Below are 22834 nucleotides of genomic sequence, written 5' to 3' on the forward strand. Positions count from 1 at the left end.
CCCTAACCCTAACCCTAACCCTAACCCTAACCCTAACCCTAACCCTAACCCTAACCCTAACCCTAACCCTAACCCTAACCCTAACCCTAACCCTAACCCTAACCCTAACCCTAACCCTAACCCTAACCCTAACCCTAACCCTAACCCTAACCCTAACCCTAACCCTAACCCTAACCCTAACCCTAACCCTAACCCTAACCCTAACCCTAACCCTAACCCTAACCCTAACCCTAACCCTAACCCTAACCCTAACCCTAACCCTAACCCTAACCCTAACCCTAACCCTAACCCTAACCCTAACCCTAACCCTAACCCTAACCCTAACCCTAACCCTAACCCTAACCCTAACCCTAACCCTAACCCTAACCCTAACCCTAACCCTAACCCTAACCCTAACCCTAACCCTAACCCTAACCCTAACCCTAACCCTAACCCTAACCCTAACCCTAACCCTAACCCTAACCCTAACCCTAACCCTAACCCTAACCCTAACCCTAACCCTAACCCTAACCCTAACCCTAACCCTAACCCTAACCCTAACCCTAACCCTAACCCTAACCCTAACCCTAACCCTAACCCTAACCCTAACCCTAACCCTAACCCTAACCCTAACCCTAACCCTAACCCTAACCCTAACCCTAACCCTAACCCTAACCCTAACCCTAACCCTAACCCTAACCCTAACCCTAACCCTAACCCTAACCCTAACCCTAACCCTAACCCTAACCCTAACCCTAACCCTAACCCTAACCCTAACCCTAACCCTAACCCTAACCCTAACCCTAACCCTAACCCTAACCCTAACCCTAACCCTAACCCTAACCCTAACCCTAACCCTAACCCTAACCCTAACCCTAACCCTAACCCTAACCCTAACCCTAACCCTAACCCTAACCCTAACCCTAACCCTAACCCTAACCCTAACCCTAACCCTAACCCTAACCCTAACCCTAACCCTAACCCTAACCCTAACCCTAACCCTAACCCTAACCCTAACCCTAACCCTAACCCTAACCTAACCCTAACCCTAACCCTAACCCTAACCCTAACCCTAACCCTAACCCTAACCCTAACCCTAACCCTAACCCTAACCCTAACCCTAACCCTAACCCTAACCCTAACCCTAACCCTAACCCTAACCCTAACCCTAACCCTAACCCTAACCCTAACCCTAACCCTAACCCTAACCCTAACCCTAACCCTAACCCTAACCCTAACCCTAACCCTAACCCTAACCCTAACCCTAACCCTAACCCTAACCCTAACCCTAACCCTAACCCTAACCCTAACCCTAACCCTAACCCTAACCCTAACCCTAACCCTAACCCTAACCCTAACCCTAACCCTAACCCTAACCCTAACCCTAACCCTAACCCTAACCCTAACCCTAACCCTAACCCTAACCCTAACCCTAACCCTAACCCTAACCCTAACCCTAACCCTAACCCTAACCCTAACCCTAACCCTAACCCTAACCCTAACCCTAACCCTAACCCTAACCCTAACCCTAACCCTAACCCTAACCCTAACCCTAACCCTAACCCTAACCCTAACCCTAACCCTAACCCTAACCCTAACCCTAACCCTAACCCTAACCCTAACCCTAACCCTAACCCTAACCCTAACCCTAACCCTAACCCTAACCCTAACCCTAACCCTAACCCTAACCCTAACCCTAACCCTAACCCTAACCCTAACCCTAACCCTAACCCTAACCCTAACCCTAACCCTAACCCTAACCCTAACCCTAACCCTAACCCTAACCCTAACCCTAACCCTAACCCTAACCCTAACCCTAACCCTAACCCTAACCCTAACCCTAACCCTAACCCTAACCCTAACCCTAACCCTAACCCTAACCCTAACCCTAACCCTAACCCTAACCCTAACCCTAACCCTAACCCTAACCAAACCCTAACCCTAACCCTAACCCTAACCCTAACCCTAACCCTAACCCTAACCCTAACCCTAACCCTAACCCTAACCCTAACCCTAACCCTAACCCTAACCCTAACCCTAACCCTAACCCTAACCCTAACCCTAACCCTAACCCTAACCCTAACCCTAACCCTAACCCTAACCCTAACCCTAACCCTAACCCTAACCCTAACCCTAACCCTAACCCTAACCCTAACCCTAACCCTAACCCTAACCCTAACCCTAACCCTAACCCTAACCCTAACCCTAACCCTAACCCTAACCCTAACCCTAACCCTAACCCTAACCCTAACCCTAACCCTAACCCTAACCCTAACCCTAACCCTAACCCTAACCCTAACCCTAACCCTAACCCTAACCCTAACCCTAACCCTAACCCTAACCCTAACCCTAACCCTAACCCTAACCCTAACCCTAACCCTAACCCTAACCCTAACCCTAACCCTAACCCTAACCCTAACCCTAACCCTAACCCTAACCCTAACCCTAACCCTAACCCTAACCCTAACCCTAACCCTAACCCTAACCCTAACCCTAACCCTAACCCTAACCCTAACCCTAACCCTAACCCTAACCCTAACCCTAACCCTAACCCTAACCCTAACCCTAACCCTAACCCTAACCCTAACCCTAACCCTAACCCTAACCCTAACCCTAACCCTAACCCTAACCCTAACCCTAACCCTAACCCTAACCCTAACCCTAACCCTAACCCTAACCCTAACCCTAACCCTAACCCTAACCCTAACCCTAACCCTAACCCTAACCCTAACCCTAACCCTAACCCTAACCCTAACCCTAACCCTAACCCTAACCCTAACCCTAACCCTAACCCTAACCCTAACCCTAACCCTAACCCTAACCCTAACCCTAACCCTAACCCTAACCCTAACCCTAACCCTAACCCTAACCCTAACCCTAACCCTAACCCTAACCCTAACCCTAACCCTAACCCTAACCCTAACCCTAACCCTAACCCTAACCCTAACCCTAACCCTAACCCTAACCCTAACCCTAACCCTAACCCTAACCCTAACCCTAACCCTAACCCTAACCCTAACCCTAACCCTAACCCTAACCCTAACCCTAACCCTAACCCTAACCCTAACCCTAACCCTAACCCTAACCCTAACCCTAACCCTAACCCTAACCCTAACCCTAACCCTAACCCTAACCCTAACCCTAACCCTAACCCTAACCCTAACCCTAACCCTAACCCTAACCCTAACCCTAACCCTAACCCTAACCCTAACCCTAACCCTAACCCTAACCCTAACCCTAACCCTAACCCTAACCCTAACCCTAACCCTAACCCTAACCCTAACCCTAACCCTAACCCTAACCCTAACCCTAACCCTAACCCTAACCCTAACCCTAACCCTAACCCTAACCCTAACCCTAACCCTAACCCTAACCCTAACCCTAACCCTAACCCTAACCCTAACCCTAACCCTAACCCTAACCCTAACCCTAACCCTAACCCTAACCCTAACCCTAACCCTAACCCTAACCCTAACCCTAACCCTAACCCTAACCCTAACCCTAACCCTAACCCTAACCCTAACCCTAACCCTAACCCTAACCCTAACCCTAACCCTAACCCTAACCCTAACCCTAACCCTAACCCTAACCCTAACCCTAACCCTAACCCTAACCCTAACCCTAACCCTAACCCTAACCCTAACCCTAACCCTAACCCTAACCCTAACCCTAACCCTAACCCTAACCCTAACCCTAACCCTAACCCTAACCCTAACCCTAACCCTAACCCTAACCCTAACCCTAACCCTAACCCTAACCCTAACCCTAACCCTAACCCTAACCCTAACCCTAACCCTAACCCTAACCCTAACCCTAACCCTAACCCTAACCCTAACCCTAACCCTAACCCTAACCCTAACCCTAACCCTAACCCTAACCCTAACCCTAACCCTAACCCTAACCCTAACCCTAACCCTAACCCTAACCCTAACCCTAACCCTAACCCTAACCCTAACCCTAACCCTAACCCTAACCCTAACCCTAACCCTAACCCTAACCCTAACCCTAACCCTAACCCTAACCCTAACCCTAACCCTAACCCTAACCCTAACCCTAACCCTAACCCTAACCCTAACCCTAACCCTAACCCTAACCCTAACCCTAACCCTAACCCTAACCCTAACCCTAACCCTAACCCTAACCCTAACCCTAACCCTAACCCTAACCCTAACCCTAACCCTAACCCTAACCCTAACCCTAACCCTAACCCTAACCCTAACCCTAACCCTAACCCTAACCCTAACCCTAACCCTAACCCTAACCCTAACCCTAACCCTAACCCTAACCCTAACCCTAACCCTAACCCTAACCCTAACCCTAACCCTAACCCTAACCCTAACCCTAACCCTAACCCTAACCCTAACCCTAACCCTAACCCTAACCCTAACCCTAACCCTAACCCTAACCCTAACCCTAACCCTAACCCTAACCCTAACCCTAACCCTAACCCTAACCCTAACCCTAACCCTAACCCTAACCCTAACCCTAACCCTAACCCTAACCCTAACCCTAACCCTAACCCTAACCCTAACCCTAACCCTAACCCTAACCCTAACCCTAACCCTAACCCTAACCCTAACCCTAACCCTAACCCTAACCCTAACCCTAACCCTAACCCTAACCCTAACCCTAACCCTAACCCTAACCCTAACCCTAACCCTAACCCTAACCCTAACCCTAACCCTAACCCTAACCCTAACCCTAACCCTAACCCTAACCCTAACCCTAACCCTAACCCTAACCCTAACCCTAACCCTAACCCTAACCCTAACCCTAACCCTAACCCTAACCCTAACCCTAACCCTAACCCTAACCCTAACCCTAACCCTAACCCTAACCCTAACCCTAACCCTAACCCTAACCCTAACCCTAACCCTAACCCTAACCCTAACCCTAACCCTAACCCTAACCCTAACCCTAACCCTAACCCTAACCCTAACCCTAACCCTAACCCTAACCCTAACCCTAACCCTAACCCTAACCCTAACCCTAACCCTAACCCTAACCCTAACCCTAACCCTAACCCTAACCCTAACCCTAACCCTAACCCTAACCCTAACCCTAACCCTAACCCTAACCCTAACCCTAACCCTAACCCTAACCCTAACCCTAACCCTAACCCTAACCCTAACCCTAACCCTAACCCTAACCCTAACCCTAACCCTAACCCTAACCCTAACCCTAACCCTAACCCTAACCCTAACCCTAACCCTAACCCTAACCCTAACCCTAACCCTAACCCTAACCCTAACCCTAACCCTAACCCTAACCCTAACCCTAACCCTAACCCTAACCCTAACCCTAACCCTAACCCTAACCCTAACCTAACCCTAACCCTAACCCTAACCCTAACCCTAACCCTAACCCTAACCCTAACCCTAACCCTAACCCTAACCCTAACCCTAACCCTAACCCTAACCTAACCCTAACCCTAACCTAACCCTAACCCTAACCCTAACCCTAACCCTAACCCTAACCCTAACCCTAACCCTAACCCTAACCCTAACCCTAACCTAACCTAACCCTAACCCTAACCCTAACCCTAACCCTAACCCTAACCCTAACCCTAACCCTAACCCTAACCCTAACCCTAACCCTAACCCTAACCCTAACCCTAACCCTAACCCTAACCCTAACCCTAACCTAACCCTAACCCTAACCCTAACCCTAACCCTAACCCTAACCCTAACCCTAACCCTAACCCTAACCCTAACCCTAACCCTAACCCTAACCCTAACCCTAACCCTAACCCTAACCCTAACCCTAACCCTAACCCTAACCCTAACCCTAACCCTAACCCCAGCCCCCAACCCTAATCATAACCTAAGCCCTAACCCTAAACCTAACCCTAACCTTAATCCTAATCTTAATCTAGTCCTAACCCTAACCCAAGCCTCTAACCCTAACCCTAAACCCAGCCCCTAACCCTAATCTTAACCTAACCCTGACCCTAAAACCCTAACCCTAAACCTAACCCTATTTAGTCTAGCAGTGTGTTCTTCACTCTACCCTCCTCTCAACAGCTGACTCAATAATCACAGATTTACAAATCATATCAAATCTACTACACCTCAACCTCACACCTATTCCTCATTCTGCTCACATCACTCTAATCATAGGATTTTCAATACACCTCAACCTCACACCTGTTCACTCCCTGCTTTACTGTAGCATTGGGGAGAGAGAACAGGTGAGCAAACAAGGCCAAGTAGGTCTAGAGGGTGTCCTGCTCAGTCTAGTGGCACACTCCTCACTCTGCTCGCCTCACTCTGCTCTCTTTAGGCCTACTACAGGACCAAAAGCCCGATAGCAATGCTTAACAAGCGCTGGCCCGTGCACTACCCTTGATCTTCCTACTCAACCATGCAGTCTGATGGATTGTAATGGGGGAAGTCATTGTACATAACAAAAACCTAACCCTAACCCTAACCCTAACCCTAACCCTAACCCTAACCTAACCCTAACCCTAACCCTAACCCTAACCCTAACCCTAACCCTAACCCTAACCTAACCCTAACCCTAACCCTAACCCTAACCCTAACCCTAACCCTAACCCTAACCTAACCCTAACCCTAACCCTAACCCTAACCCTAACCCTAACCCTAACCCTAACCTAACCCTAACCCTAACCCTAACCCTAACCCTAACCCTAACCCTAACCTAACCCTAACCCTAACCCTAACCCTAACCCTAACCCTAACCCTAACCTAACCCTAACCCTAACCCTAACCCTAACCCTAACCCTAACCCTAACCTAACCCTAACCCTAACCCTAACCCTAACCCTAACCCTAACCCTAACCCTAACCCTAACCTAACCCTAACCCTAACCCTAACCCTAACCCTAACCCTAACCCTAACCCTAACCCTAAACCCTAACCCTAACCCTAACCCTAACCCTAACCCTAACCTAACCCTAACCCTAACCCTAACCCTAACCCTAACCCTAACCCTAACCCTAACCTAACCCTAACCCTAACCCTAACCCTAACCCTAACCCTAACCCTAACCCTAACCCTAACCTAACCCTAACCCTAACCCTAACCTAACCCTAACCCTAACCCTAACCCTAACCCTAACCCTAACCCTAACCCTAACCCTAACCCTAACCTAACCCTAACCCTAACCCTAACCCTAACCCTAACCCTAACCCTAACCCTAACCCTAACCCTAACCCTAAACCCTAACCCTAACCCTAACCCTAACCCTAACCCTAACCCTAACCCTAACCCTAACCTAACCCTAACCCTAACCCTAACCCTAACCCTAACCCTAACCCTAACCCTAACCCTAACCTAACCCTAACCCTAACCCTAACCCTAACCCTAACCCTAACCCTAACCCTAACCCTAACCTAACCCTAACCCTAACCCTAACCCTAACCCTAACCCTAACCCTAACCCTAACCCTAACCCTAGGTCTAGAGGGTGTCCTGCTCAGTCTAGTGGCACACTCCTCACTCTGCTGCCTGCTCCTAACCCTAATCTTAACCTAACCCTAACCTTTACCTTAACCCTAGCCCCAGCCCCCAACCCTAATCATAACCTAAGCCCTAACCCTAAACCTAACCCTAACCCAATCTTAACCCTAACCCTAACCTTAACCCTAGCCCCAGCCCCCAACCCTAATCATAACCTAAGCCCTAACCCTAACCCAATCTTAACCCTAACCCTAACCCTAACCTAACCCTAACCCTAACCCTAACCTTAACCCTAACCCCAGCCCCTAACCCTAATCTTAACCTAACCCTAACCTTAACCTTAACCCTAGCCCCAGCCCCCAACCCTAATCATAACCTAAGCCCTAACCCTAACCCCTCACTCTGCTGCCTGCTTTTAACCCTAATTTTAACCTAACCCTAACCTTTACCTTAACCCTAACCCCAGCCCCCAACCCTAATCATAACCTAAGCCCTAACCCTAAACCTAACCCTAACCTTAATCCTAATCTTAATCTAGTCCTAACCCTAACCCAAGCCTCTAACCCTAACCCTAAACCCAGCCCCTAACCCTAATCTTAACCTAACCCTAACCCTAAAACCCTAACCCTAACCCTAAACCTAACCCTGTTTAGTCTAGCAGTGTGTTCTTCACTCTGCCCTCCTCTCAACAGCTGACTCAATAATCACAGATTTACAAATCATATCAAATCTACTACACCTCAACCTCACACCTATTCCTCATTCTGCTCACATCACTCTAATCATAGGATTTTCAATACACCTCAACCTCACACCTGTTCACTCCCTGCTTTACTGTAGCATTGGGGAGAGGGAACAGGTGAGCAAACAAGGCCAAGTAGGTCTAGAGGGTGTCCTGCTCAGTCTAGTGGCACACTCCTCACTCTGCTGCCTGCTCCTAACCCTAATCTTAACCTAACCCTAACCTTTACCTTAACCCTAGCCCCAGCCCCCAACCCTAATCATAACCTAAGCCCTAACCCTAAACCTAACCCTAACCCAACCTTAACCCTAACCTTAACCTTAACCTTAACCCTAGCCCCAGCCCCCAACCCTAACCCTAATCTTAACCTAACCCTAACCTTTACCTTAACCCTAACCCCAGCCCCCAACCCTAACCTAAGCCCTAACCCTAAACCTAACCCTAACCCAACCCTAACCCTAACCCTAACCTTAACCTTAACCTTAACCCTAGCCCCAGCCCCCAACCCTAAACCTAACTCTAACCCTAACCCTTAACTTCACACCTGTTCACTCCCTGCTTTACTGTAGCATTGGGGAGAGAGAACAGGTGAGCAAACAAGGCCAAGTAGGTCTAGAGGGTGTCCTGCTCAGTCTAGTGGCACACTCCTCACTCTGCTCGCCTCACTCTACTCTCTTTAGGCCTACTACAGGACCAAAAGCCCGATAGCAATGCTTAACAAGCGCTGGCCCGTGCACTACCCTTGATCTTCCTACTCAACCATGCAGTCTGATGGATTGTAATGGGGGAAGTCATTGTACATAACAAAAACCTAACCCCTGCCAGAGCCTTCGGACCAAGCATGCTATTTGAGTCTCAGTGGTCTTCTCATGTGACATTTTAGTCCAGTATTAGCACCAGTAATACTCCAATAAAACCAAATAAACCAATAGATCATTACCCTGACCCAAGCCCCTAACCCCAACAATTTCACACCTATTAAGTCCCCTTTTAACACTAATAGAAGAAGCAAAACAAAGCCTAAAACAAGTGCATTCCTCATTCTGCTCACATCACTCTAATCATAGGATTTCCAATACACCTCAACCTCACACCTGTTCACTCCCTGCTTTACTGTAGCATTGGGGAGAGGGAACAGGTGAGCAAACAAGGCCAAGTAGGTCTAGAGGGTGTCCTGCTCAGTCTAGTGGCACACTCCTCACTCTGCTGCCTGCACCTAACCCTAATCTTAACCTAACCCTAACCTTTACCTTAACCCTAGCCCCAGCCCCCAACCCTAATCATAACCTAAGCCCTAACCCTAACCCTAACCTTAATCCTAATCTTAATCTAGTCCTAACCCTAACCCAAGCCTCTAACCCTAACCCTAAACCCAGCCCCTAACCCTAATCTTAACCTAACCCTAACCCTAAAACCCTAACCCTAACCCTAAACCTAACCCTGTTTAGTCTAGCAGTGTGTTCTTCACTCTGCCCTCCTCTCAACAGCTGACTCAATAATCACAGATTTACAAATCATATCAAATCTACTACACCTCAACCTCACACCTATTCCTCATTCTGCTCACATCACTCTAATCATAGGATTTTCAATACACCTCAACCTCACACCTGTTCACTCCCTGCTTTACTGTAGCATTGGGGAGAGGGAACAGGTGAGCAAACAAGGCCAAGTAGGTCTAGAGGGTGTCCTGCTCAGTGTAGTGGCACACTCCTCACTCTGCTGCCTGCTCCTAACCCTAATCTTAACCTAACCCTAACCTTTACCTTAACCCTAGCCCCAGCCCCCAACCCTAATCATAACCTAAGCCCTAACCCTAACCCTAACCCTAACCTAACCCTAACCCTAACCCCTAACCCTAACCCTAACCCTAACCTAACCCTAACCCTAACCCTAACCCTAACCCCAACCCCAACCCTAACCCTAACCCTAACCTAACCCTAACCCTAACCCTAACCCTAACCCTAACTAACCCTAACCCTAACCCTAACCCTAACCTAACCCTAACCCTAACCCTAACCCTAACCCTAACCTAACCCTAACCCTAACCCTAACCCTAACCCTAACCCTAACCTAACCCTAACCCTAACCCTAACCCTAACCCTAACCCCTCACTCTGCTGCCTGCTTTTAACCCTAATTTTAACCTAACCCTAACCTTTACCTTAACCCTAGCCCCAGCCCCTAACCCTAACCTTAACCTTAACCCTAGCCCCAGCCCCCAACCCTAATCATAACCTAAGCCCTAACCCTAACAATAACCCTAACCTTAATCCTAATCTTAATCTAGTCCTAACCCTAACCCAAGCCTCTAACCCTAACCCTAAACCCAGCCCCTAACCCTAATCTTAACCTAACCCTAACCCTAAAACCCTAACCCTAACCCTAAACCTAACCCTGTTTAGTCTAGCAGTGTGTTCTTCACTCTGCCCTCCTCTCAACAGCTGACTCAATAATCACAGATTTACAAATCATATCAAATCTACTACACCTCAACCTCACACCTATTCCTCATTCTGCTCACATCACTCTAATCATAGGATTTTCAATACACCTCAACCTCACACCTGTTCACTCCCTGCTTTACTGTAGCATTGGGGAGAGGGAACAGGTGAGCAAACAAGGCCAAGTAGGTCTAGAGGGTGTCCTGCTCAGTCTAGTGGCACACTCCTCACTCTGCTGCCTGCTCCTAACCCTAATCTTAACCTAACCCTAACCTTTACCTTAACCCTAGCCCCAGCCCCCAACCCTAATCATAACCTAAGCCCTAACCCTAACCCTAACCCTAACCTAACCCTAACCCTAACCCTAACCCTAACCCCTAACCCTAACCCTAACCCTAACCCTAACCTAACCCTAACCCTAACCCTAACCTTAACCCTAACCCCAGCCCCTAACCCTAATCTTAACCTAACCCTAACCTTAACCTTAACCCTAGCCCCAGCCCCCAACCCTAATCATAACCTAAGCCCTAACCCTAACCCCTCACTCTGCTGCCTGCTTTTAACCCTAATTTTAACCTAACCCTAACCTTTACCTTAACCCTAACCCCAGCCCCCAACCCTAATCATAACCTAAGCCCTAACCCTAAACCTAACCCTAACCTTAATCCTAATCTTAATCTAGTCCTAACCCTAACCCAAGCCTCTAACCCTAACCCTAAACCCAGCCCCTAACCCTAATCTTAACCTAACCCTAACCCTAAAACCCTAACCCTAACCCTAAACCTAACCCTGTTTAGTCTAGCAGTGTGTTCTTCACTCTGCCCTCCTCTCAACAGCTGACTCAATAATCACAGATTTACAAATCATATCAAATCTACTACACCTCAACCTCACACCTATTCCTCATTCTGCTCACATCACTCTAATCATAGGATTTTCAATACACCTCAACCTCACACCTGTTCACTCCCTGCTTTACTGTAGCATTGGGGAGAGGGAACAGGTGAGCAAACAAGGCCAAGTAGGTCTAGAGGGTGTCCTGCTCAGTCTAGTGGCACACTCCTCACTCTGCTGCCTGCTCCTAACCCTAATCTTAACCTAACCCTAACCTTTACCTTAACCCTAGCCCCAGCCCCCAACCCTAATCATAACCTAAGCCCTAACCCTAAACCTAACCCTAACCCAACCTTAACCCTAACCTTAACCTTAACCTTAACCTTAACCCTAGCCCCAGCCCCCAACCCTAACCCTAATCTTAACCTAACCCTAACCTTTACCTTAACCCTAACCCCAGCCCCCAACCCTAACCTAAGCCCTAACCCTAAACCTAACCCTAACCCAACCCTAACCCTAACCCTAACCTTAACCTTAACCTTAACCCTAGCCCCAGCCCCCAACCCTAAACCTAACTCTAACCCTAACCCTTAACTTCACACCTGTTCACTCCCTGCTTTACTGTAGCATTGGGGAGAGAGAACAGGTGAGCAAACAAGGCCAAGTAGGTCTAGAGGGTGTCCTGCTCAGTCTAGTGGCACACTCCTCACTCTGCTCGCCTCACTCTACTCTCTTTAGGCCTACTACAGGACCAAAAGCCCGATAGCAATGCTTAACAAGCGCTGGCCCGTGCACTACCCTTGATCTTCCTACTCAACCATGCAGTCTGATGGATTGTAATGGGGGAAGTCATTGTACATAACAAAAACCTAACCCCTGCCAGAGCCTTCGGACCAAGCATGCTATTTGAGTCTCAGTGGTCTTCTCATGTGACATTTTAGTCCAGTATTAGCACCAGTAATACTCCAATAAAACCAAATAAACCAATAGATCATTACCCTGACCCAAGCCCCTAACCCCAACAATTTCACACCTATTAAGTCCCCTTTTAACACTAATAGAAGAAGCAAAACAAAGCCTAAAACAAGTGCATTCCTCATTCTGCTCACATCACTCTAATCATAGGATTTCCAATACACCTCAACCTCACACCTGTTCACTCCCTGCTTTACTGTAGCATTGGGGAGAGGGAACAGGTGAGCAAACAAGGCCAAGTAGGTCTAGAGGGTGTCCTGCTCAGTCTAGTGGCACACTCCTCACTCTGCTGCCTGCACCTAACCCTAATCTTAACCTAACCCTAACCTTTACCTTAACCCTAGCCCCAGCCCCCAACCCTAATCATAACCTAAGCCCTAACCCTAACCCTAACCTTAATCCTAATCTTAATCTAGTCCTAACCCTAACCCAAGCCTCTAACCCTAACCCTAAACCCAGCCCCTAACCCTAATCTTAACCTAACCCTAACCCTAAAACCCTAACCCTAACCCTAAACCTAACCCTGTTTAGTCTAGCAGTGTGTTCTTCACTCTGCCCTCCTCTCAACAGCTGACTCAATAATCACAGATTTACAAATCATATCAAATCTACTACACCTCAACCTCACACCTATTCCTCATTCTGCTCACATCACTCTAATCATAGGATTTTCAATACACCTCAACCTCACACCTGTTCACTCCCTGCTTTACTGTAGCATTGGGGAGAGGGAACAGGTGAGCAAACAAGGCCAAGTAGGTCTAGAGGGTGTCCTGCTCAGTCTAGTGGCACACTCCTCACTCTGCTGCCTGCTCCTAACCCTAATCTTAACCTAACCCTAACCTTTACCTTAACCCTAGCCCCAGCCCCCAACCCTAATCATAACCTAAGCCCTAACCCTAACCCTAACCCTAACCTAACCCTAACCCTAACCCTAACCCTAACCCCTAACCCTAACCCTAACCCTAACCCTAACCTAACCCTAACCCTAACCCTAACCTTAACCCTAACCCCAGCCCCTAACCCTAATCTTAACCTAACCCTAACCTTAACCTTAACCCTAGCCCCAGCCCCCAACCCTAATCATAACCTAAGCCCTAACCCTAACCCCTCACTCTGCTGCCTGCTTTTAACCCTAATTTTAACCTAACCCTAACCTTTACCTTAACCCTAACCCCAGCCCCCAACCCTAATCATAACCTAAGCCCTAACCCTAAACCTAACCCTAACCTTAATCCTAATCTTAATCTAGTCCTAACCCTAACCCAAGCCTCTAACCCTAACCCTAAACCCAGCCCCTAACCCTAATCTTAACCTAACCCTAACCCTAAAACCCTAACCCTAACCCTAAACCTAACCCTGTTTAGTCTAGCAGTGTGTTCTTCACTCTGCCCTCCTCTCAACAGCTGACTCAATAATCACAGATTTACAAATCATATCAAATCTACTACACCTCAACCTCACACCTATTCCTCATTCTGCTCACATCACTCTAATCATAGGATTTTCAATACACCTCAACCTCACACCTGTTCACTCCCTGCTTTACTGTAGCATTGGGGAGAGGGAACAGGTGAGCAAACAAGGCCAAGTAGGTCTAGAGGGTGTCCTGCTCAGTCTAGTGGCACACTCCTCACTCTGCTGCCTGCTCCTAACCCTAATCTTAACCTAACCCTAACCTTTACCTTAACCCTAGCCCCAGCCCCCAACCCTAATCATAACCTAAGCCCTAACCCTAAACCTAACCCTAACCCAACCTTAACCCTAACCTTAACCTTAACCTTAACCTTAACCCTAGCCCCAGCCCCCAACCCTAACCCTAATCTTAACCTAACCCTAACCTTTACCTTAACCCTAACCCCAGCCCCCAACCCTAACCTAAGCCCTAACCCTAAACCTAACCCTAACCCAACCCTAACCCTAACCCTAACCTTAACCTTAACCTTAACCCTAGCCCCAGCCCCCAACCCTAAACCTAACTCTAACCCTAACCCTTAACTTCACACCTGTTCACTCCCTGCTTTACTGTAGCATTGGGGAGAGAGAACAGGTGAGCAAACAAGGCCAAGTAGGTCTAGAGGGTGTCCTGCTCAGTCTAGTGGCACACTCCTCACTCTGCTCGCCTCACTCTACTCTCTTTAGGCCTACTACAGGACCAAAAGCCCGATAGCAATGCTTAACAAGCGCTGGCCCGTGCACTACCCTTGATCTTCCTACTCAACCATGCAGTCTGATGGATTGTAATGGGGGAAGTCATTGTACATAACAAAAACCTAACCCCTGCCAGAGCCTTCGGACCAAGCATGCTATTTGAGTCTCAGTGGTCTTCTCATGTGACATTTTAGTCCAGTATTAGCACCAGTAATACTCCAATAAAACCAAATAAACCAATAGATCATTACCCTGACCCAAGCCCCTAACCCCAACAATTTCACACCTATTAAGTCCCCTTTTAACACTAATAGAAGAAGCAAAACAAAGCCTAAAACAAGTGCATTCCTCATTCTGCTCACATCACTCTAATCATAGGATTTCCAATACACCTCAACCTCACACCTGTTCACTCCCTGCTTTACTGTAGCATTGGGGAGAGGGAACAGGTGAGCAAACAAGGCCAAGTAGGTCTAGAGGGTGTCCTGCTCAGTCTAGTGGCACACTCCTCACTCTGCTGCCTGCTCCTAACCCTAATCTTAACCTAACCCTAACCTTTACCTTAACCCTAGCCCCAGCCCCTAACCCTAACCTTAACCTTAACCCTAGCCCCAGCCCCCAACCCTAATCATAACCTAAGCCCTAACCCTAACCCTAACCCTAACCTTAATCCTAATCTTAATCTAGTCCTAACCCTAACCCAAGCCTCTAACCCTAACCCTAAACCCAGCCCCTAACCCTAATCTTAACCTAACCCTAACCCTAAAACCCTAACCCTAACCCTAAACCTAACCCTGTTTAGTCTAGCAGTGTGTTCTTCACTCTGCCCTCCTCTCAACAGCTGACTCAATAATCACAGATTTACAAATCATATCAAATCTACTACACTTCAACCTCACACCTATTCCTCATTCTGCTCACATCACTCTAATCATAGGATTTTCAATACACCTCAACCTCACACCTGTTCACTCCCTGCTTTACTGTAGCATTGGGGAGAGGGAACAGGTGAGCAAACAAGGCCAAGTAGGTCTAGAGGGTGTCCTGCTCAGTCTAGTGGCACACTCCTCACTCTGCTGCCTGCTCCTAACCCTAATCTTAACCTAACCCTAACCTTTACCTTAACCCTAGCCCCAGCCCCCAACCCTAATCAGAACCTAAGCCCTAACCCTAAACCTAACCCTAACCCAACCTTAACCCTAACCTTAACCTTAACCTTAACCTTAACCCTAGCCCCAGCCCCCAACCCTAACCCTAATCTTAACCTAACCCTAACCTTTACCTTAACCCTAACCCCAGCCCCCAACCCTAACCTAAGCCCTAACCCTAAACCTAACCCTAACCCAACCCTAACCCTAACCCTAACCTTAACCTTAACCTTAACCCTAGCCCCAGCCCCCAACCCTAAACCTAACTCTAACCCTAACCCTTAACTTCACACCTGTTCACTCCCTGCTTTACTGTAGCATTGGGGAGAGAGAACAGGTGAGCAAACAAGGCCAAGTAGGTCTAGAGGGTGTCCTGCTCAGTCTAGTGGCACACTCCTCACTCTGCTCGCCTCACTCTACTCTCTTTAGGCCTACTACAGGACCAAAAGCCCGATAGCAATGCTTAACAAGCGCTGGCCCGTGCACTACCCTTGATCTTCCTACTCAACCATGCAGTCTGATGGATTGTAATGGGGGAAGTCATTGTACATAACAAAAACCTAACCCCTGCCAGAGCCTTCGGACCAAGCATGCTATTTGAGTCTCAGTGGTCTTCTCATGTGACATTTTAGTCCAGTATTAGCACCAGTAATACTCCAATAAAACCAAATAAACCAATAGATCATTACCCTGACCCAAGCCCCTAACCCCAACAATTTCACACCTATTAAGTCCCCTTTTAACACTAATAGAAGAAGCAAAACAAAGCCTAAAACAAGTGCATTCCTCATTCTGCTCACATCACTCTAATCATAGGATTTCCAATACACCTCAACCTCACACCTGTTCACTCCCTGCTTTACTGTAGCATTGGGGAGAGGGAACAGGTGAGCAAACAAGGCCAAGTAGGTCTAGAGGGTGTCCTGCTCAGTCTAGTGGCACACTCCTCACTCTGCTGCCTGTTCCTAACCCTAATCTTAACCTAACCCTAACCTTTACCTTAACCCTAGCCCCAGCCCCTAACCCTAACCTTAACCTTAACCCTAGCCCCAGCCCCCAACCCTAATCATAACCTAAGCCCTAACCCTAACCCTAACCCTAACCTTAATCCTAATCTTAATCTAGTCCTAACCCTAACCCAAGCCTCTAACCCTAACCCTAAACCCAGCCCCTAACCCTAATCTTAATCTAACCCTAACCCTAAAACCCTAACCCTAACCCTAAACCTAACCCTGTTTAGTCTAGCAGTGTGTTCTTCACTCTGCCCTCCTCTCAACAGCTGACTCAATAATCACAGATTTACAAATCATATCAAATCTACTACACCTCAACCTCACACCTATTCCTCATTCTGCTCACATCACTCTAATCATAGGATTTTCAATACACCTCAACCTCACACCTGTTCACTCCCTGCTTTACTGTAGCATTGGGGAGAGGGAACAGGTGAGCAAACAAGGCCAAGTAGGTCTAGAGGGTGTCCTGCTCAGTCTAGTGGCACACTCCTCACTCTGCTGCCTGCTCCTAACCCTAATCTTAACCTAACCCTAACCTTTACCTTAACCCTAGCCCCAGCCCCTAACCCTAATCATAACCTAAGCCCTAACCCTAAACCTAACCCTAACCCAACCTTAACCCTAACCTTAACCCTAACCCCAGCCCCTAACCCTAATCTTAACCTAACCCTAACCTTAACCTTAACCCTAGCCCCAGCCCCCAACCCTAATCATAACCTAAGCCCTAACCCTAACCCCTCACTCTGCTGCCTGCTTTTAACCCTAATTTTAACCTAACCCTAACCTTTACCTTAACCCTAACCCCAGCCCCCAACCCTAATCATAACCTAAGCCCTAACCCTAAACCTAACCCTAACCTTAATCCTAATCTTAATCTAGTCCTAACCCTAACCCAAGCCTCTAACCCTAACCCTAAACCCAGCCCCTAACCCTAATCTTAACCTAACCCTAACCCTAAAATCCTAACCCTAACCCTAAACCTAACCCTGTTTAGTCTAGCAGTGTGTTTTTCACTCTGCCCTCCTCTCAACAGCTGACTCAATAATCACAGATTTACAAATCATATCAAATCTACTACACCTCAACCTCACACCTATTCCTCATTCTGCTCACATCACTCTAATCATAGGATTTTCAATACACCTCAACCTCACACCTGTTCACTCCCTGCTTTACTGTAGCATTGGGGAGAGGGAACAGGTGAGCAAACAAGGCCAAGTAGGTCTAGAGGGTGTCCTGCTCAGTGTAGTGGCACACTCCTCACTCTGCTGCCTGCTCCTAACCCTAATCTTAACCTAACCCTAACCTTTACCTTAACCCTAGCCCCAGCCCCCAACCCTAATCATAACCTAAGCCCTAACCCTAAACCTAACCCTAACCCAATCTTAACCCTAACCCTAACCTTAACCCTAGCCCCAGCCCCCAACCCTAATCATAACCTAAGCCCTAACCCTAACCCAATCTTAACCCTAACCCTAACCCTAACCTAACCCTAACCCAAACCCTAACCTAACCTAACCCTAACCCTAACCCTAACCCTAATCTTAACCTAGTCCTAATCCTAACCTTAATCATACTTTAGCCCTAACCCTAAAAAAATAGGTGAGCAAACAAGGCCAAGTAGGTCTAGAGGGTGTCCTGCTCAGTCTAGTGGCACACTCCTCACTCTGCTGCCTGTTCCTAACGCTAATCTTAACCTAGTCCTAATCCTAACCTTAATCATACTTTAGCCCTAACCCTAAAAAAATAGGTGAGCAAACAAGGCCAAGTAGGTCTAGAGGGTGTCCTGCTCAGTCTAGTGGCACACTCCTCACTCTGCTGCCTGTTCCTAACCCTAATCTTAACCTAGTCCTAATCCTAACCTTAATCATACTTTAGCCCTTACCCTAAAAAAATAGGTGAGCAAACAAGGCCAAGTAGGTCTAGAGAGTGTCCTGCTCAGTCTAGTGGCACACTCCTCACTCTCCTGCCTGTTCCTAACCCTAATCTTAACCTAGTCCTAATCCTAACCTTAATCATACTTTAGCCCTAACCCTAAAAAAATAGGTGAGCAAACAAGGCCAAGTAGGTCTAGAGGGTGTCCTGCTCAGTCTAGTGGCACACTCCTCACTCTGCTGCCTGTTCCTAACCCTAATCTTAACCTAGTCCTAATCCTAACCTTAATCATACTTTAGCCCTAACCCTAAAAAAATAGGTGAGCAAACAAGGCCAAGTAGGTCTAGAGGGTGTCCTGCTCAGTCTAGTGGCACACTCCTCACTCTGCTGCCTGTTCCTAACCCTAATCTTAACCTAGTCCTAATCCTAACCTTAATCATACTTTAGCCCTTACCCTAAAAAAATAGGTGAGCAAACAAGGCCAAGTAGGTCTAGAGGGTGTCCTGCTCAGTCTAGTGGCACACTCCTCACTCTGCTGCCTGCTCCTAACCTTAACCTAGTCCTAATCCTAACCTTAATCATACTTTAGCCCTTACCCTAAAAAAATAGGTGAGCAAACACGGCCAAGTAGGTCTAGAGGGTGTCCTGCTCAGTCTAGTGGCACACTCCTCACTCTGCTGCCTGTTCCTAACCCTAATCTTAACCTAGTCCTAATCCTAACCTTAATCATACTTTAGCCCTAACCCTAAAAAAATAGGTGAGCAAACAAGGCCAAGTAGGTCTAGAGGGTGTCCTGCTCAGTCTAGTGGCACACTCCTCACTCTGCTGCCTGTTCCTAACCCTAATCTTAACCTAGTCCTAATCCTAACCTTAATCATACTTTAGCCCTTACCCTAAAAAAATAGGTGAGCAAACAAGGCCAAGTAGGTCTAGAGGGTGTCCTGCTCAGTCTAGTGGCACACTCCTCACTCTGCTGCCTGTTCCTAACCTTAACCTAGTCCTAATCCTAACCTTAATCATACTTTAGCCCTTACCCTAAAAAAATAGGTGAGCAAACACGGCCAAGTAGGTCTAGAGGGTGTCCTGCTCAGTCTAGTGGCACACTCCTCACTCTGCTGCCTGTTCCTAACCCTAATCTTAACCTAGTCCTAATCCTAACCTTAATCATACTTTAGCCCTAACCCTAAAAAAATAGGTGAGCAAACAAGGCCAAGTAGGTCTAGAGGGTGTCCTGCTCAGTCTAGTGGCACACTCCTCACTCTGCTGCCTGTTCCTAACCCTAATCTTAACCTAGTCCTAATCCTAACCTTAATCATACTTTAGCCCTTACCCTAAAAAAATAGGTGAGCAAACAAGGCCAAGTAGGTCTAGAGGGTGTCCTGCTCAGTCTAGTGGCACACTCCTCACTCTGCTGCCTGTTCCTAACGCTAATCTTAACCTAGTCCTAATCCTAACCTTAATCATACTTTAGCCCTAACCCTAAAAAAATAGGTGAGCAAACAAGGCCAAGTAGGTCTAGAGGGTGTCCTGCTCAGTCTAGTGGCACACTCCTCACTCTGCTGCCTGTTCCTAACCTTAACCTAGTCCTAATCCTAACCTTAATCATACTTTAGCCCTTACCCTAAAAAAATAGGTGAGCAAACAAGGCCAAGTAGGTCTAGAGGGTGTCCTGCTCAGTCTAGTGGCACACTCCTCACTCTGCTGCCTGCTCCTAACCCTAATCTTAACCTAACCCTAACCTTTACCTTAACCCTAGCCCCAGCCCCCAACCCTAATCATAACCTAAGCCCTAACCCTAACCCTAACCCTAACCTTAACCTTAACCTTAACCCTAGCCCCAGCCCCCAACCCTAACCCTAATCTTAACCTAACCCTAACCTTAACCTTAACCCTAACCCCAGCCCCCAACCCTAATCATAACCTAAGCCCTAACCCTAAACCTAACCCTAACCCTAACCTTAACCTTAACCCTAGCCCCAGCCCCCAACCCTAAACCTAACTCTAACCCTAACCCTTAACTTCACACCTGTTCACTCCCTGCTTTACTGTAGCATTGGAGAGAGAGAACAGGTGAACAAACAAGGCCAAGTAGATCTAGAGGGTGTCCTGCTCAGTCTAGTGGCACACTCCTCACTCTGCTCGCCTCACTCTGCTCTCTTTAGGCCTACTACAGGACCAAAAGCCCGATAGCAATGCTTAACAAGCGCTGGCCCGTGCACTACCCTTGATCTTCCTACTCAACCATGCAGTCTGATGGATTGTAATGGGGGAAGTCATTGTACATAACAAAAACCTAACCCTAACCCTAACCCTAACCTAACCCTAACCCTAACCTAACCCTAACCCTAACCCTAACCCTAACCTAACCCTAACCCTAACCCTAACCCTAACCCAACCCTAATCATAACCTAAGCCCTAACCCTAAACCTAACCCTAACCCAACCTTAACCCTAACCCTAACCTTAACCCTAACCCCAGCCCCTAACCCTAATCTTAACCTAACCCTAACCTTAACCTTAACCCTAGCCCCAGCCCCCAACCCTAATCATAACCTAAGCCCTAACCCTAAACCTAACCCTAACCTTAATCCTAATCTTAATCTAGTCCTAACCCTAACCCAAGCCTCTAACCCTAACCCTAAACCCAGCCCCTAACCCTAATCTTAACCTAACCCTAACCCTAAAACCCTAACCCTAACCCTAAACCTAACCCTGTTTAGTCTAGCAGTGTGTTCTTCACTCTGCCCTCCTCTCAACAGCTGACTCAATAATCACAGATTTACAAATCATATCAAATCTACTACACCTCAACCTCACACCTATTCCTCATTCTGCTCACATCACTCTAATCATAGGATTTTCAATACACCTCAACCTCACACCTGTTCACTCCCTGCTTTACTGTAGCATTGGGGAGAGGGAACAGGTGAGCAAACAAGGCCAAGTAGGTCTAGAGGGTGTCCTGCTCAGTCTAGTGGCACACTCCTCACTTTGCTGCCTGCTCCTAACCCTAATCTTAACCTAACCCTAACCTTTACCTTAACCCTAGCCCCAGCCCCTAACCCTAACCTTAACCTTAACCCTAGCCCCAGCCCCCAACCCTAATCATAACCTAAGCCCTAACCCTAACCCTAACCTTAATCCTAATCTTAATCTAGTCCTAACCCTAACCCAAGCCTCTAACCCTAACCCTAAACCCAGCCCCTAACCCTAATCTTAACCTAACCCTAACCCTAAAACCCTAACCCTAACCCTAAACCTAACCCTGTTTAGTCTAGCAGTGTGTTCTTCACTCTGCCCTCCTCTCAACAGCTGACTCAATAATCACAGATTTACAAATCATATCAAATCTACTACACCTCAACCTCACACCTATTCCTCATTCTGCTCACATCACTCTAATCATAGGATTTTCAATACACCTCAACCTCACACCTGTTCACTCCCTGCTTTACTGTAGCATTGGGGAGAGGGAACAGGTGAGCAAACAAGGCCAAGTAGGTCTAGAGGGTGTCCTGCTCAGTCTAGTGGCACACTCCTCACTCTGCTGCCTGCTCCTAACCCTAATCTTAACCTAACCCTAACCTTTACCTTAACCCTAGCCCCAGCCCCCAACCCTAATCATAACCTAAGCCCTAACCCTAAACCTAACCCTAACCCAACCTTAACCCTAACCCTAACCTTTACCTTAACCCTAGCCCCAGCCCCTAACCCTAACCTTAACCTTAACCCTAGCCCCAGCCCCCAACCCTAATCATAACCTAAGCCCTAACCCTAACCCTAACCCTAACCTTAATCCTAATCTTAATCTAGTCCTAACCCTAACCCAAGCCTCTAACCCTAACCCTAAACCCAGCCCCTAACCCTAATCTTAATCTAACCCTAACCCTAAAACCCTAACCCTAACCCTAAACCTAACCCTGTTTAGTCTAGCAGTGTGTTCTTCACTCTGCCCTCCTCTCAACAGCTGACTCAATAATCACAGATTTACAAATCATATCAAATCTACTACACCTCAACCTCACACCTATTCCTCATTCTGCTCACATCACTCTAATCATAGGATTTTCAATACACCTCAACCTCACACCTGTTCACTCCCTGCTTTACTGTAGCATTGGGGAGAGGGAACAGGTGAGCAAACAAGGCCAAGTAGGTCTAGAGGGTGTCCTGCTCAGTCTAGTGGCACACTCCTCACTCTGCTGCCTGCTCCTAACCCTAATCTTAACCTAACCCTAACCTTTACCTTAACC

The sequence above is a fragment of the Salminus brasiliensis genome, chromosome 9, assembly GCF_030463535.1.
Source record: "Salminus brasiliensis chromosome 9, fSalBra1.hap2, whole genome shotgun sequence".
NCBI classification, from domain to species: Eukaryota; Metazoa; Chordata; class Actinopteri; order Characiformes; family Bryconidae; genus Salminus; species Salminus brasiliensis.